We start from the raw sequence: 13,537 nt of genomic DNA, 5'->3' as shown, positions 1-13,537 counted from the left end.
AAAAACTCTCGCAATGGCGAGGCGGCTGTGTCGGATTGAGCAGTCGTGCGCAGTAGCTCTCCACCGACTGCGCTGACCAGAAGCACGATGGGAAACGCCTGGATGACGACACAGCTTAAAGCTCTTTGGTTCAGACAACTGTGATGTTGCCTTCTAAAATGTTTTATTTTTTAATCTAATATCATGTGGTTATGTGTTTAAATTATGCATGAATATTCCCAAACACTATGCCAGTGCGATCTCTGCGTGAAATATATGTGATTGTTGTCATATTTCTATAAAAATCTAAAATACACCTTTGTATTAAAGTAAAAATGGATGATAAATACGCCTTTCGTATGGAATTAAATAGCAAGCACTTTGAGTGTCTTGATCATCATATTTATTCTCATATAAAAACAACAGAGATGAAATTATATCATGTTTATCAGCAACACAGCACGTGAGTGTGATAATGCGATATCCGCCTTTGATCTCATGGGTCTCTGTTCCACTTCCAGAGGTCAGAACTGTCCGTCTTGACTGCACTTATTTCCAGTAGGGGTTCGATCTTCAACTGGCTGGCAGGAGCCGCCACTGACAGGTCATGTGACCTGTCAGTGGCTGGTGGCAGCTGCCAGTCTGATTCGTGGCGGGCTGGTGGCTGACAGTCTCAACCGCTTTAGATCTGTGAGTATAACGCGTTCTCTGTATTCTTATGACTCTGTTCTTTAGTATGATTCACGTTTTAGTTTTTTTCCACAATTAAAGCAGTCAGATGAACGTGATCACGACTGGTTGCTTACTGACGGTTGCTCTCGCGGCTGTCTGAGCTGCCAGTGGAAGCGACAATAAGCTGCCAGTTGAGAACATGGCCATTTGAACACTTTGCTAATAATAAACCTCATGAAATGTCGACAAATTAAAAGACTAGACCCATAAGAATATATTAATGATCATGAAATAATATATTTCCTTGAAGCAAGAGTGGTAGAGAACGCGTTAACCTCGGAGCGCTCTCGCGGCTGTCTGAGCTGCCAGTGGAAGCGACAATAAGCTGCCAGTTGAAATCACGGCCATTTAAACACTTTATTTATAATAAAACTCCATAAAATGTGGATAAATTAAAAGACTAGACCCATAAGAATATATTAATAATCATGAAATAATATATTTCCTTGTAACAAGAGTGGTAGAGAACGCGTTAACCTCGGAGCGCTCTCGCGGCTGACTGACTAAACTGCCAGTGGAAGCGACAATAAGCTGCCAGTTGAAAAAACGGCCATTTAAACACTTTATTTATAATAAAACTCCATAAAATGTGGATAAATTAAAAGTCTAGACCCATAAGAATATATTAACGCTCATGAAATAATATATTTGCTTGTAACAAGAGTGGTAGAGAACGCGTTAACCTCGGAGCGCTCTCGCGGCTGACTGACTGAACTGCCAGTGGAAGCGACAATAAGCTGCCAGTTGAAATAACGGCCATTTAAACACTTTATTCATAATAAAACTCCATAAAACGTCGGCAAATTAAAAGACAAGACCCATAAGAAGATATTAATAATCATGAAATAATATACTTCCTTGTAGGAGGAGTGGTAGAGAACGCGTTGAACTCGGAGCACTCTTGCGGCTGGCTGACTGAGCGACCAGTGGAAGCGGCATTAACCTACCAGTCGGAATCACCGCCATTTAAACACTTTAATCGCGCTAAAAATAAAGAACTGAACAGGTTCACAATACGAAATTAAGCACAAAAAAAACAAAATCTGCCGAAAATCTGTTGCTGCTGAAACTTGTTGAGGCATACTGCCAGCTGGCAGCTGCCAGTCAGCCCGCCACTGGCAGGTCACGTGACAGCTGCAGCATTTACCGCGCTCTTATCTTCAGCTCTACACCTAATGTTTTTCCATGGCAACGCTATCAACGCCAAAGCCCTCAAGTCCAGTGGCAGCTGTACCCTGGCCGTACCACGTGACTGCCGCCAGGTTAATTTTGGTGCTTCTGCTACCTCTAAGTCCGACAGGAAAAGCTATCAGTAAAATATCACGTGTTCATTTTGGAATTACGGTAATTACGACATGGTGTGAAGGCAGCATAAGTTTTATTTAAATTTTGGAATAAATTGTTTTGGATTATTGCACTGCTGTATTAATGACAGTATGGTTGCACACAAATGTTGACTATAAACCAGAAAATAAACAATAAATAATAATATAATACTATTAGTAACAACAACTATGGTTTACAATAAATTTATTTAACACAGCTCCCAATTTGTAAACAGAAAAGATCACTTAATATAAAGTACATACATATTTAATGGAATATAGGTTGATTTTCTTTAATGTTAAGGTTTCAGGCACTATACATCCGGTGGCTCAGTCTTTCACCAAAGAGGTCATTCTCCTGCCAGACCATACATCTACAAATGTGCCAAGGCGTGCCAAGAAAGCCTGGCTTTTTGAAAAAGGACATATAAAATCTGCCTTGGAATTTGGGTGTGACTGGGATGCCGACAAAGTTTTGTAGACAATAACAGCGACCTTCCAGCCAATTGTGGAGGGATGCAGGTAAACATTTGCTGCGTTTAATCACATTTGTTACTTATTTTATATTATCTGTATTTTTGCAGTAATACTAGTAATACTACGAAAGGTTACTTTTGAGTGTTTTGATAAATATCCCTTATGATATGTCAAGTCAAGTCAAGTCACCTTTATTTATATACCGCCTTTAACAATACAGAATTGTGACAAGGCGGCTGTACAGTATTAAATAAGAAATAGTACATTAACAATGCAAAAGGGCAACAATAAACACTCAAGTTTCAGGTAAAGGTAGTTAATCAAATACAATAAAATAAAATACAATATCGTGTGAAGAGAAAGCGTCCCCAACTAAGCAAGCCAGAGGTGACAGCGGCAAGGAACCAAAACTCCATCGGTGACAAATGGAGAAAAAAACCTTGGGAGAAACCAGGCTCAGTCGGGGGGCCAGTTCTCCTCTGGCCAGACACAGAGGACTCACCTGGTTCCCGTGGTCTTGTGCCAACAGCCGTCTAGGTGACGAGGTCTTCACTGGGGATCCGTCTCTGGGGCTCATCTAGTCGATGTGGCCTCCGCTGACATTCAGTGCTGTACAGGTCGTCTCTAGGTGCTGATCCACAGTCTGGGCTGGGTACGGACTGGATCCGGGGGACTGCAGTGACCATCTGATCTGGATACGGACTGGATCTGGTGGTTAAGGTGACCTCGAAATAAGAAAGAAACAGACTAATATTAGCGTAGATGCCATTCTTTTGACGATGCACTGAGCACATCGGGTGTTATGGGAAGTGTTTCTGGTTCCGGTTGACCTAATTAATGCAGCCTAACAATCCTTTAACGGATTTGAATTATAAGAATATGTTGATGTGTTATATGTAAGCAAGGTTAAAGAGATCGGTCTTTAATCTAGATTTAAACTGACAGAGTGTGTCCTGAACAGTGTTGGGTAGATTGTTCCAGAGTCTGGGCGCTAGGTAAGAAAATGATCTGCCGCCCGCGGTTGACTTTGATATTCTAGGTATTATCAAATTGCCAGAGTTTTGAGAAGGCAGCGGAAGTGAGGGACTATAATGCGATAAGAGTTCGCTCAGGTACTGAGGAGCTAAACCATTCAGGGCTTTATAAGTAATTAGTAAGATTTTAAAATCTATACAATGTTTAATAGGGAGCCAGTGCAGTGTTGACAGAACCGGGCTAATATGATCATACTTTTTGGTTCTAGTAAGAACTCTAGCTGCTGCATTTTGGACCAGCTGGAGTTTGTTTATTAAGCAAGCAGAACAACCACCTAATAAAGCATTACAATAATCTAATTAATGTTTCAGCATTTGACATTAAGAGCATAGGTTGTAATTTAAATATATTTTTTAAATGGAAAAATGCAGTTTTGCAAATACTAGAGATGTGATTTTCAAAGGAAAGATTAGCACACCATCAAATAGCACACCTAGGTTCCTAACTGATGATGAAGAATTGACAGAACAGCCATCAAGTATTAGACAGTGTTTTAGGTTATTACACGCTGATGTTTTAGGTCCAATAATTAACACCTCTGTTTTTTCAGAATTTAGCAGTAAGAAATTACTTGTCATCCAATTTTTTAACTCAACTACACAATCCGTTAGTTTTCCAAATTGGTATGTTTCGCTGGGCCGCGAAGAAATATAGAGCTGAGTATCATCAGCATAACAGTGAAAGCTAACACCATATTTCCTGATGATATCACCCAAGGGTAACATGTAAAGCATAAAAAGTAATGGCCCTAGTACTGAGCCTTGCGGTACTCCATACTGCACTTGTGACCGATATGATACCTCTTCATTTACTGCCACGAATTGATGCCATTCAGATAGGTATGATTTGAACCATGCCAATGCACTACCACTAATACCAACACAATTTTCAAGTCTGTTCAAGAAAATGTTGTGGTCAACAGTATCGAACACAGCACTAAGAGCCAGTAGCACTAACAGAGAGATACAACCACGATCGGATGACAAGAGTAGATCATTTGTAACTCTAATAAGAGCAGTCTCAGTACTATGGTACAGTGGTCAAAAACCTGACTGGAAATCCTCACATATATAATTTTTCTGTAGGAAGGAAGATAATTGTGAAGATACAACCTTTTCTAATATCTTTGACAGAAATTGGAGATTCAAGATAGGTCTGTAATTAATTAATTCATTGGGGTCAGGTTGTGGTTTTTTAATGAGAGGCTTAATAGCAGCCATATGTACCAAAATACACACAATATTGACTGTTGCGATTTAGCTCAAAAGGGAAATGTGTATAAATAATTACCATTAATTATGATTAATTACAGTTATTTATATCAACTGCCAGTAGTAACTGTAGCAGAATTAATTTTTCCATCAACTAATCTGTTCGCCCAGTGAACATTCAGCATAATTTTTATATCAACTCTAAGAAATGATATTTTCTTGGCCACAGAAAATAACTTTCTTAAAGTACCGTTGCATTAGAGCATGTAGCTCGAATCGGAATCGTAAAGAGATGTTAATTTGAAAGGCAGAATCAGAATCAAAACTCATGTAATTTGTGCACAAGAGATTTATTAACGAAGGACTAACACATAACTAATCTAAACAAACAAACACAAAGTCACTCATACATGGGGGAAGGGTCAGTGAGAAGCAGTTAGAGAGAGACAAGGAAATGAAGCTATGAAAAGAGTCAGTTAGCCACCTGAGTAAACCATCAGTGTTGTCTACAGCTTATACTAAACCTCTGTTTGTTTAGTTAAATGTACGATACTTGCATTGCCTTGGTCGTTGAACAAGTGTCCAAATGCAGTCTCAGGTGAAAGTCTTGATGGTTTGGAGCAGTGGTGGTTTTGGAATTGCGATCACGTTCTTCCGGGTCTGAAGAGTGATGAACTCCAAAGATGTTCTGACTCTATGGTGACTGGGAGTTTCTTCCCATGTGAAGAAAAAACAAGAGCTCAGAGTGACCCAGCTGAAGTCCTGTGATCTTTGGGGAATAGAAAGACAAGGCCACAAGGCCGCAAGGCCTGGCGCATGCTTAGGGAAGTCCTGAAGACTTCTAGCTCATCTTCTTAGGTTCTAAAAGAACCACTGACTGACTGAGGCGAGTCATAAAGATAAATTCCAGGGTTGAGTGGAAATGTCTGGCTCTTTGTGGTCGAGAGCCACAGCTCTGTATGTTGGGGCCTGTCGGGCCCACCGGGCACGCCCTGTGCCGGCTCAGGCTCCCCATGGGTTCCTCCACACGGGCTGCAGTCGGAGGGTTTTGCAGAAGAGAGCGAAGTGAAGAGAGAGAGACGATCAATCGTTTGATGCCTTTAAGCTCTCTGGAGGCTGCACCTCCAGGAGGTCCACAAACCAATGGTAACTTTCACCTTTGGAGGGAAAGTTTATGACTCTTTGTCTGTGAGCATGGTATTTTGCATATGTAATTCAATTGGGTGTTAATGCAAAAACTAGTAAGGTTTCTTAAAACACTAATATGTCGCATAGGTATCAACATCTAATTTACACCATCTTTTAGATCATCAAAATACGAATTCAAAGAGACCAAACATGGCATAGGTGGGTTATACGACTAGTCATCTATCATAACGCATGCATAAAACAGTAGAAAGACAAATACAAATACAACAGACAAAATTAAAATACAATGCAATAATACTGTACACAATGACCTGGGCTATGTGTGATAGGAAGGTCAAAGAAAGGTTTGTCTGTGAATGAATAGGAAAGAGTCTATTTCTATAGGCATTGTGTCTTTCCTATGGACAAATGTAGCATGGGCAAATGTGCATTCCTCTGGGCAATAAAACCTCTTATCAGATCGTTGTCCTGGCAACTGAGCCCTTTTGGGGTGTTAGTTGCTTTGGGGGGTCGTCTCCAGAGCTCCAGCATATAGCTGGCTTGTTGGGTTTAAAGACTATTTGTTAAATGTAACAATTAATGTATGTCTGATTGGTCCAGACGCTACATTGACTTTTGTCAATACATTATGGTTGTAAATATCTCACTCCTTTGAAGTTAAATATATATTTAACTGAATTTAGTTGAACTGACCAACTGATATACTGACACAATCTAAATTTGTACGTGTAGACAAACAGTGTATTGCAGTGGTTCTCAAACTTTTTATACCAAATACCACCTCAAAAAATATTTGGCTCTCCAAGCACCACCATAATGACCAGCATTAAACTACAGAAGCATAGTAGGCCTAACTATTCAGATACATCTCTGCACAGTTAAAAAATGAGGCTATGTTATTGCTAATAAGAATATTTATTATTGTCAGCCACTTTAGCATTGTAAATACACTGTTTGAACATTAACATTAAAACTGCACTGTGCTTACAAATAGATAAATAAAATTAAATAATGATTAAATAAAAAATGTGTTGTACCCAAAAGTTAAATAAAAATATACTGTACTTAAATGTTTTTTTAACTTTACACTTTGAGAACCACTGGTGTATTGAAACTAAACTCTTTCCATGTAGTTTTGTGTGGTCTGTGGTCTTGTAGCTTCAAAATAAATTTCACATACAGTGTGCTTTTTATTTTTTTCAGATTACAGATCTTGATGCCGTGCCTGTCACGGTTGTGTCAGATACAGACAAAACGAGGACGAAATATAATAAACAGTCTTTAATATAAATCCACAACAAGGGTAAACAGGAACAGCAGGATGACACACACCAAACTTACAACAAGGTCCGACAACAAACACTGAACTCAATACAACTTATAAAGGGGTGCAAACGATACAAGGACAGGTGTGGGTAATTAACCAATAAAGACTTAACAAGAAACGGAACAGGAAAACCATATAAGGACACAAGGGAGAAACCAACATAACAGTCCAACGGGGGTGTGACAAGGGCAAAACCAACACAGAACGGTGCAAGGGGTCTGACAGTGCCACAACAAATTAGTGGAACCATCTCTGACTTCTAAACAGACTTTAGGTGGAGACCTTCTGAAAAAACTTTTTCATCAGAAGTCCATTTATGTCATGCCTGACAAGGTCATTTTAAGTGAAGAGAAAGAATCTGTAAGTAGTGCTGAAGATTTCAAGAAATGTACTGTATTGTCAAAAGTCTTAGGCACCCTAGTATTTGCACAAGGAGTTTGACAACAGTTGGTTTGCACCACACAGAAATCTGATCTCATCATCCAGTCCGTCTGTGATTACATGTAGAAACATTACAAACTGAGACAGACAAAATCCAGAATAACTGTGACAACGTCTCCAACATGCTTAAAGAATCTCACCTGCAAAACTACCTGCAAGTGTACTATACCAAGGACAAAAGCTGTTGAAACGCAAAGGGTGGTCACAGCAAACTTTGATATGATTTAGTTACTAGAAGTTAATTGATAAATTACATCTATTCATAACATTATTTTTGCAAGCAACCTACATTTACAGCATTTTTACAGAAGTGACTAAAAGTTTTCACAGTACTCCAGCTTTACAGGGGTGTTTCTTTCTTCTTCTGGAGTTAGTCTGTAATGGTTTCTTCTGTTTCTGTTTCTGTTCCTGGAGGCGGGGAAAATGTAACGTCTGATCAGGCTCCCGTCCTTCAGAGGGAGCTCTCACCTGAATATTGAACTCTGTGCGCTTCCTGTTCCTGCCACATCAGTTCCTGTTTGGTCATTTCCTGTTCCTATGTATTTAAGCCATGTGCTTCCATTACCAGTTTGCGAAGTATTGCCAGTTATTCTGTCTTGCTAAGCGTTCTTCCTTGCTTTTGCTGATGTTTATGGTTATGAGCCTTGCTTTTGTTCTTCTGACTCACGTTTCTGGTTTTCCTTGTATTTTGACTCAAGCCTGTGACCGGACTCAGAGCTGTGATTACTGTTTGGACTTGAAGCACAGATCCTTTAATAAAGACCCGCGTATGGAATCAGGCCAATTTCAAGTTTGAGATCAGGCCAATTTCAAGTTTGAGATCAAAGCTTTGTCCAGTATCTATGTTCAAATAGTCACCAGTAGCGCCAACAAGGGTTATATGGTGAAATTGAAACACATTGCAAAGCATAGTGGTATATCTTTTGAGGAACTATTAAATAAAGAGCTTTTGAAATGGAGGGAACCAGCATCTCAGAATGAAGGTGACTTTGTGAGAATTCCTCAAACTTCTACTTTTGCAGATGTTTCACCTGAAATGTAATCAGATTTTCCTCAGGTTAGCCCAGTCCAGGGAAACCAAGAAACATCAGCTGATGCTGCCTTTGTTCCATTGGTCAGACTGGCGTTCCTAATGTGAATCCTCCTGAGGTACAACGTGTTGTAGTTGAGCATATTGTGAAGAGTGAGGAAGCTACTTCTCAAATGCTTGCTCCTTTCAAGTTAAGGTTCTTTTCTGGAAGGTCCCCCATCCAGTGAATGAGGTAGATTATGATACCTGGCACAATAGTGTAGAACTTATGCTACAAGACCCTGCTGTTTCTGATTTAGTCAGATCCAGAAGAATTCTTGACAGTCTTTTGCCTCCAGCAGCCGACATTGTGAGGACACTGGGTTCGCAAGCAACTCCCAGAGCTTATCTTGATCTTTTAGATTCAGCTTTTATCTTTTATCTTGATCTTTTAGATTCAACCATTGAGAATGATGATGAGTTGTGTGCTAAATTCTTGAACACGTTGCAGGACGCAGAGGAAAAGCCATGCCAGTTTTTACAGTGGTTGCAAGTAGCTCTGACACAGGCCATAAGAAGAGGTGGTGTGTCTCCTGTAGGGGTTGTTGGGACAATGGCCTCATTTCCGAGTTTCAGCTTGAACAAAAGAAAACTGATCCTCCTCCTTTCTCACTTTTGTTCCTGTTGCGTACAGCAGAAGACAAACTCAGCACAAAAGAGTTCCGTATGAGAAAGCATCCTGGCACATCTAAGCCGCAGATTTCCTCTTATTCCCTGTGTGCCTCTTCGGACAAGGTGGCATCGACCCACGCTGTTTTTTCTGACTTAAAGTAGTAAGTAGCAGAGCTTCAGGGTCAAGTTGAGAGTTTACAGAAAGCCAAAGAGCATATTCAGGTTTCTCATGAAAGCAAGGTACATGACTTGAAAAAACAAGTAGTAGAGTTGAAGAGCCAAAGTGTTGATGTTTACCTAGTCAAGTCTGTGAAAGTTAAATTCACTGCCAAGATGAAAAAAATCACAGTCCGTACAAACAAACTTGAATGAAGTTTCATGTAGCTTTCCTCCAAAGCAGCTGAGTAAACGTAAACCCTGGTACTGCTTCCGTTGTGGTGAAGATGGCCACATTGCTTCTGCTTGTGATAGTGATGTAAATCCTGCCTTTGTAACTTCCCAAAAAAAGCTTTTAAAGGAGTGTCAGTCTTCTTGGGAGACCCAAATGGGGTCCTACTCCTTTAAAATATAATCAGCTCCTGTTGTCGGACAAACAGGAGCTGATAGATGTAGCAGGGTATAAGAGCAAGTATAAGAGCAGATGTTGCAATCAGCATGTTAGCATCAGAACCAAACCTTTAGTTCTGCCTAAGAGATTGGTAGGAACAAAATGCACTGATGAAGTCTTTATAGAAGGGCAAAAATGAAGTTGTCTTTTTGATACAGATTCGCAGGTAACCACTGTTTCTCAGACCTACTATAAGCAGAATCCGTCCCATTTGGAAATAAAACCACTTGAACATCTTGAGGTGGAAGCAGCAAATGGTCAGTTCATCCCTTATCTTGGATACATTGAAAATGATGTACTTTTCGCAAAGGATGTCCTTGGAAATAAAAAAACAGCATAGTCTGCTCTGTGTGAGTTCTGGGTACAACACCTGAAATTGCTCCTGCAGGCCAAACTCTTGTTCTTGAAGGTTCAGTCAGTTCACAAGAGCCATCCTCTGAAGGTTCAGTCAGTTCACAAGAGCCATCCTCTGATAATAAGGCTGCATGATGAAACCCTGTTTAAACAGAGAGCTTGGCCAATGCACCCACAAGACTTTGATGCAGTTCGAAAGTATCTGCAGAAGTTATTGGATGTTGGTGTCATTCGGGAGTTGGAGTCCTCTTCTTCTTCACCTATAGTGGTCGTTCAGATGAAGAGTGGGGATGTCCGACTCTGCGTTGCTTTTGTCTGCCCGTTAGGTTTCTGGGAGTTCAATCGAATGCCGCAGGGGGTCACAAATGCTCCCAGTACTCATTTAGCGGTGCATGAGTGACATCCATTTGAAAGAGGTTGTTGTTTTCTTTGATGCTTTGATAGTGTTTACTGACACACTGGAGAAGCATGAGCACAGATTGTTGAGAGTGTTATATTGGTTGAGGGAGTATGGCTTTGAACTTTCTCTGGAAAAATTTACATTTTTCCAAACCTCTGTGAAGTATCTTGGGCACATTGTGTCTAGCAGTGGTGTGGAGACAGACTCTGAAAAGGTTGTGGTTAAAAAACTAAAAAGAATTACAATCATTTTTGGGATTCTCAGGGTACTACCAGAGATTTATTCTGGATTATGCCGTCATTGTGAAGTCTTTAAATGATTTAACATCTGGGTATCTGCCACACAGAATGAGATGTAAAGTCAAGGAAAGGAAAGACCAAGGAACCTTTTGGGAGCCGTTGATCTGCAAGTTGTCAGCAAGCATTTTAAGCGATCACTGAAGCGCTTACTACCGTATCGTATACTATTCGAGCTGAACTGAGCTGGATGATGACATTATTGAATTGAATTTAACTGAAAACTGAGTGTTTACTGTTGCCCTTTTGCATTATTGATGCATTATTTCATATTTAATACTGTACAGCCACTTTGTCACAATTCTGTATTGTTAAAAGCGGTAAATAAATAAAGGTGACTTGACTTGACTACTGCTCCAGTGGCTTGGCTTTGCAATCCCCAAACTTCCATATGTTTTACACACTGATGCAAGCACTGTGGGTTTGGGAGCAGCTTTGTACCAGGAGCAGGAGGGGCAACTGAAAGTAATTGCTTTCGACTTTTTTTCTTTCAAGCTACAGTATAGAGCTGGGAGACAGAATTTAGATGCTGACAGTCTGCATCAGAGGACAGTCTGTCGAAACGCCCTCATGGCGGTTTAAGGAATGGTGTCACCTCTTAAAAGGAACAGGAACGAATTTGTCAAGTCACCTTGAATCACCTGTTTGACAAGGTTCGCACTGTTTCTGCTAAGGTTATTGGGGCCATATGTGATAAGCACATTGCAATTCATTGTAGGGGTGGGAATCTTCAGGCATTTACCATCCGATCTGATTCCGATTCTGGGAGTCACAAACAGATACAAACATGATTCTTGTCTCTAATTTTTCCCCCAATTAATTCTTCTACTGTGCAAATACATCTTTACAACCTTAAATTTTAACCAAAATTGCAGTTTCTTTGCATTTTGTTTATAGTTGGAATCTCTGTATGTCAGTACTGCCATCTTAAGCCTTAAAGACCTAGAACATTTTCGGGGCACCTGACATGCCTGCACATTCCTTTCACTTTTTCAGACCTATTCTAGTCCAGGGACCACAGGTGGAGGTTCCAGAGATCTGGGCGTGGGTGCCAGATTGTGTCTCTCATCTGAGAAAGGAGGTCCTTCCTCAGAGGAATGCGCCAGGGAGGGATCGACGATGGGAGCACAAGATCCGAGAACCAAGTTCTGCTGGGCCAGAACGGAGCCACCAGAAGAACTTGTTTCTTGTCCTCCCTGACTTTGCACAGTGTCTGTGCAATGAGGCTCACTGGGGGAAACGCATACTTGCGGAGGTCCCTTGGCCAACTGTGTGCTGGAGCATCTATACCGAGGGGGGCCTCGTTTAGACCTTACCATAACTGGCAGTGAGTGGATTCTGGTGAGGCAAAGAGATTTACTTGTGCCTGGTCAAATCAACTCCAAATCAGCTGGACCGTCTGAGGGTGGAGGCTCCACTCGCCCCGAAGCGAAATCTGTCTTGATAGAGAATCAGCCACATGATTAAGATCACCCAGAATGTGAGTGGCACACAGAGACTTGAGTCTGTGCTGGCTCCAAACTAGGAGATGGCGGGCCAGTTGCGACATGCGAAAGGAGCGTACACCACCCTGGTGGTTGATGTACGCCACCGTCGCTGTGTTGTCTGTACAGACCAACACTGTACGGGCGACAGGGAGAGGCCGAAGGGAAGAACCTTGTACTGATAAGCCCGACCTTCGAAGGCAAATCGCAGGAACGGCCTGTGTCTTGGATGGATCGAGATTGAAAGTACGCGTCCTTCAGGTCTATTGCCACAAACCAATCTTGAGCCCTGACACACGTGGGGATGTGTTTTAAGGTTAACATTTTGAACGGGACCTTGTGAAGGGCCCAATTCAAAACTCTCGGATCTAGGATTAGTCTGAGCCCACCACCCTTCTTGGGTACAATGAAGTAGGGGCTGTAAAACCCCTTCTTCGTTTTGGCTGAGGGGACAGTCTCTATCTCCACATGAAGGACCGCAGCGTTCTCGCCTCGGACTGAGGTAAAGAGAACACTGCGGTACCTGGGCAGGCGTCTTGCAAATTGGATCGCATAGCCGAGTTGAATGGTCCTGAGAAGCCAGCGAGAGGGATTGGGGAGGTTCAGCCAATCTAGAAAACTCTCCGCTAGGGGTCTCAAAGGAGTTACACTTGACATAACTGGAGTGGGGGCACTGTGGCTGGCAGAACGGTCTGTGGCTAGAGGTAAGAAGCCCCGAGGACCACTGGCTGTTTTGCCCGGGGAGTTCGTTTGGAGGAAACCAATCAGAGAATATCAGAGGAAGCCTGACGAGGGTTCTTTGTGGCCTGTGGACGGGCTGGCGGTGCCACCTTCCTGCGAGAACTGGACCGCTGGGCGGGTCTGGCTGCAGGACCGGCTAGCTGCGGGGCCTGAGCTGTTCTTGCAGGGGGCCTCCCTCAGCGTGGAGCAGGTGGAGGCCGCTGCCTCGGCGGAGCTGGGCTTGCACTCGCTGCACGCCGGGGCAGGGGAGAGTTTGATAGTCTCCGTTTGCTTCTTTACCAGGGAGAACTGCTGGGCC

The sequence above is a fragment of the Labeo rohita genome, chromosome 12, assembly GCF_022985175.1.
Source record: "Labeo rohita strain BAU-BD-2019 chromosome 12, IGBB_LRoh.1.0, whole genome shotgun sequence".
In the NCBI taxonomy this organism is placed as follows: domain Eukaryota; kingdom Metazoa; phylum Chordata; class Actinopteri; order Cypriniformes; family Cyprinidae; genus Labeo; species Labeo rohita.
Note: the sequence above shows the minus strand (reverse complement) of the source record.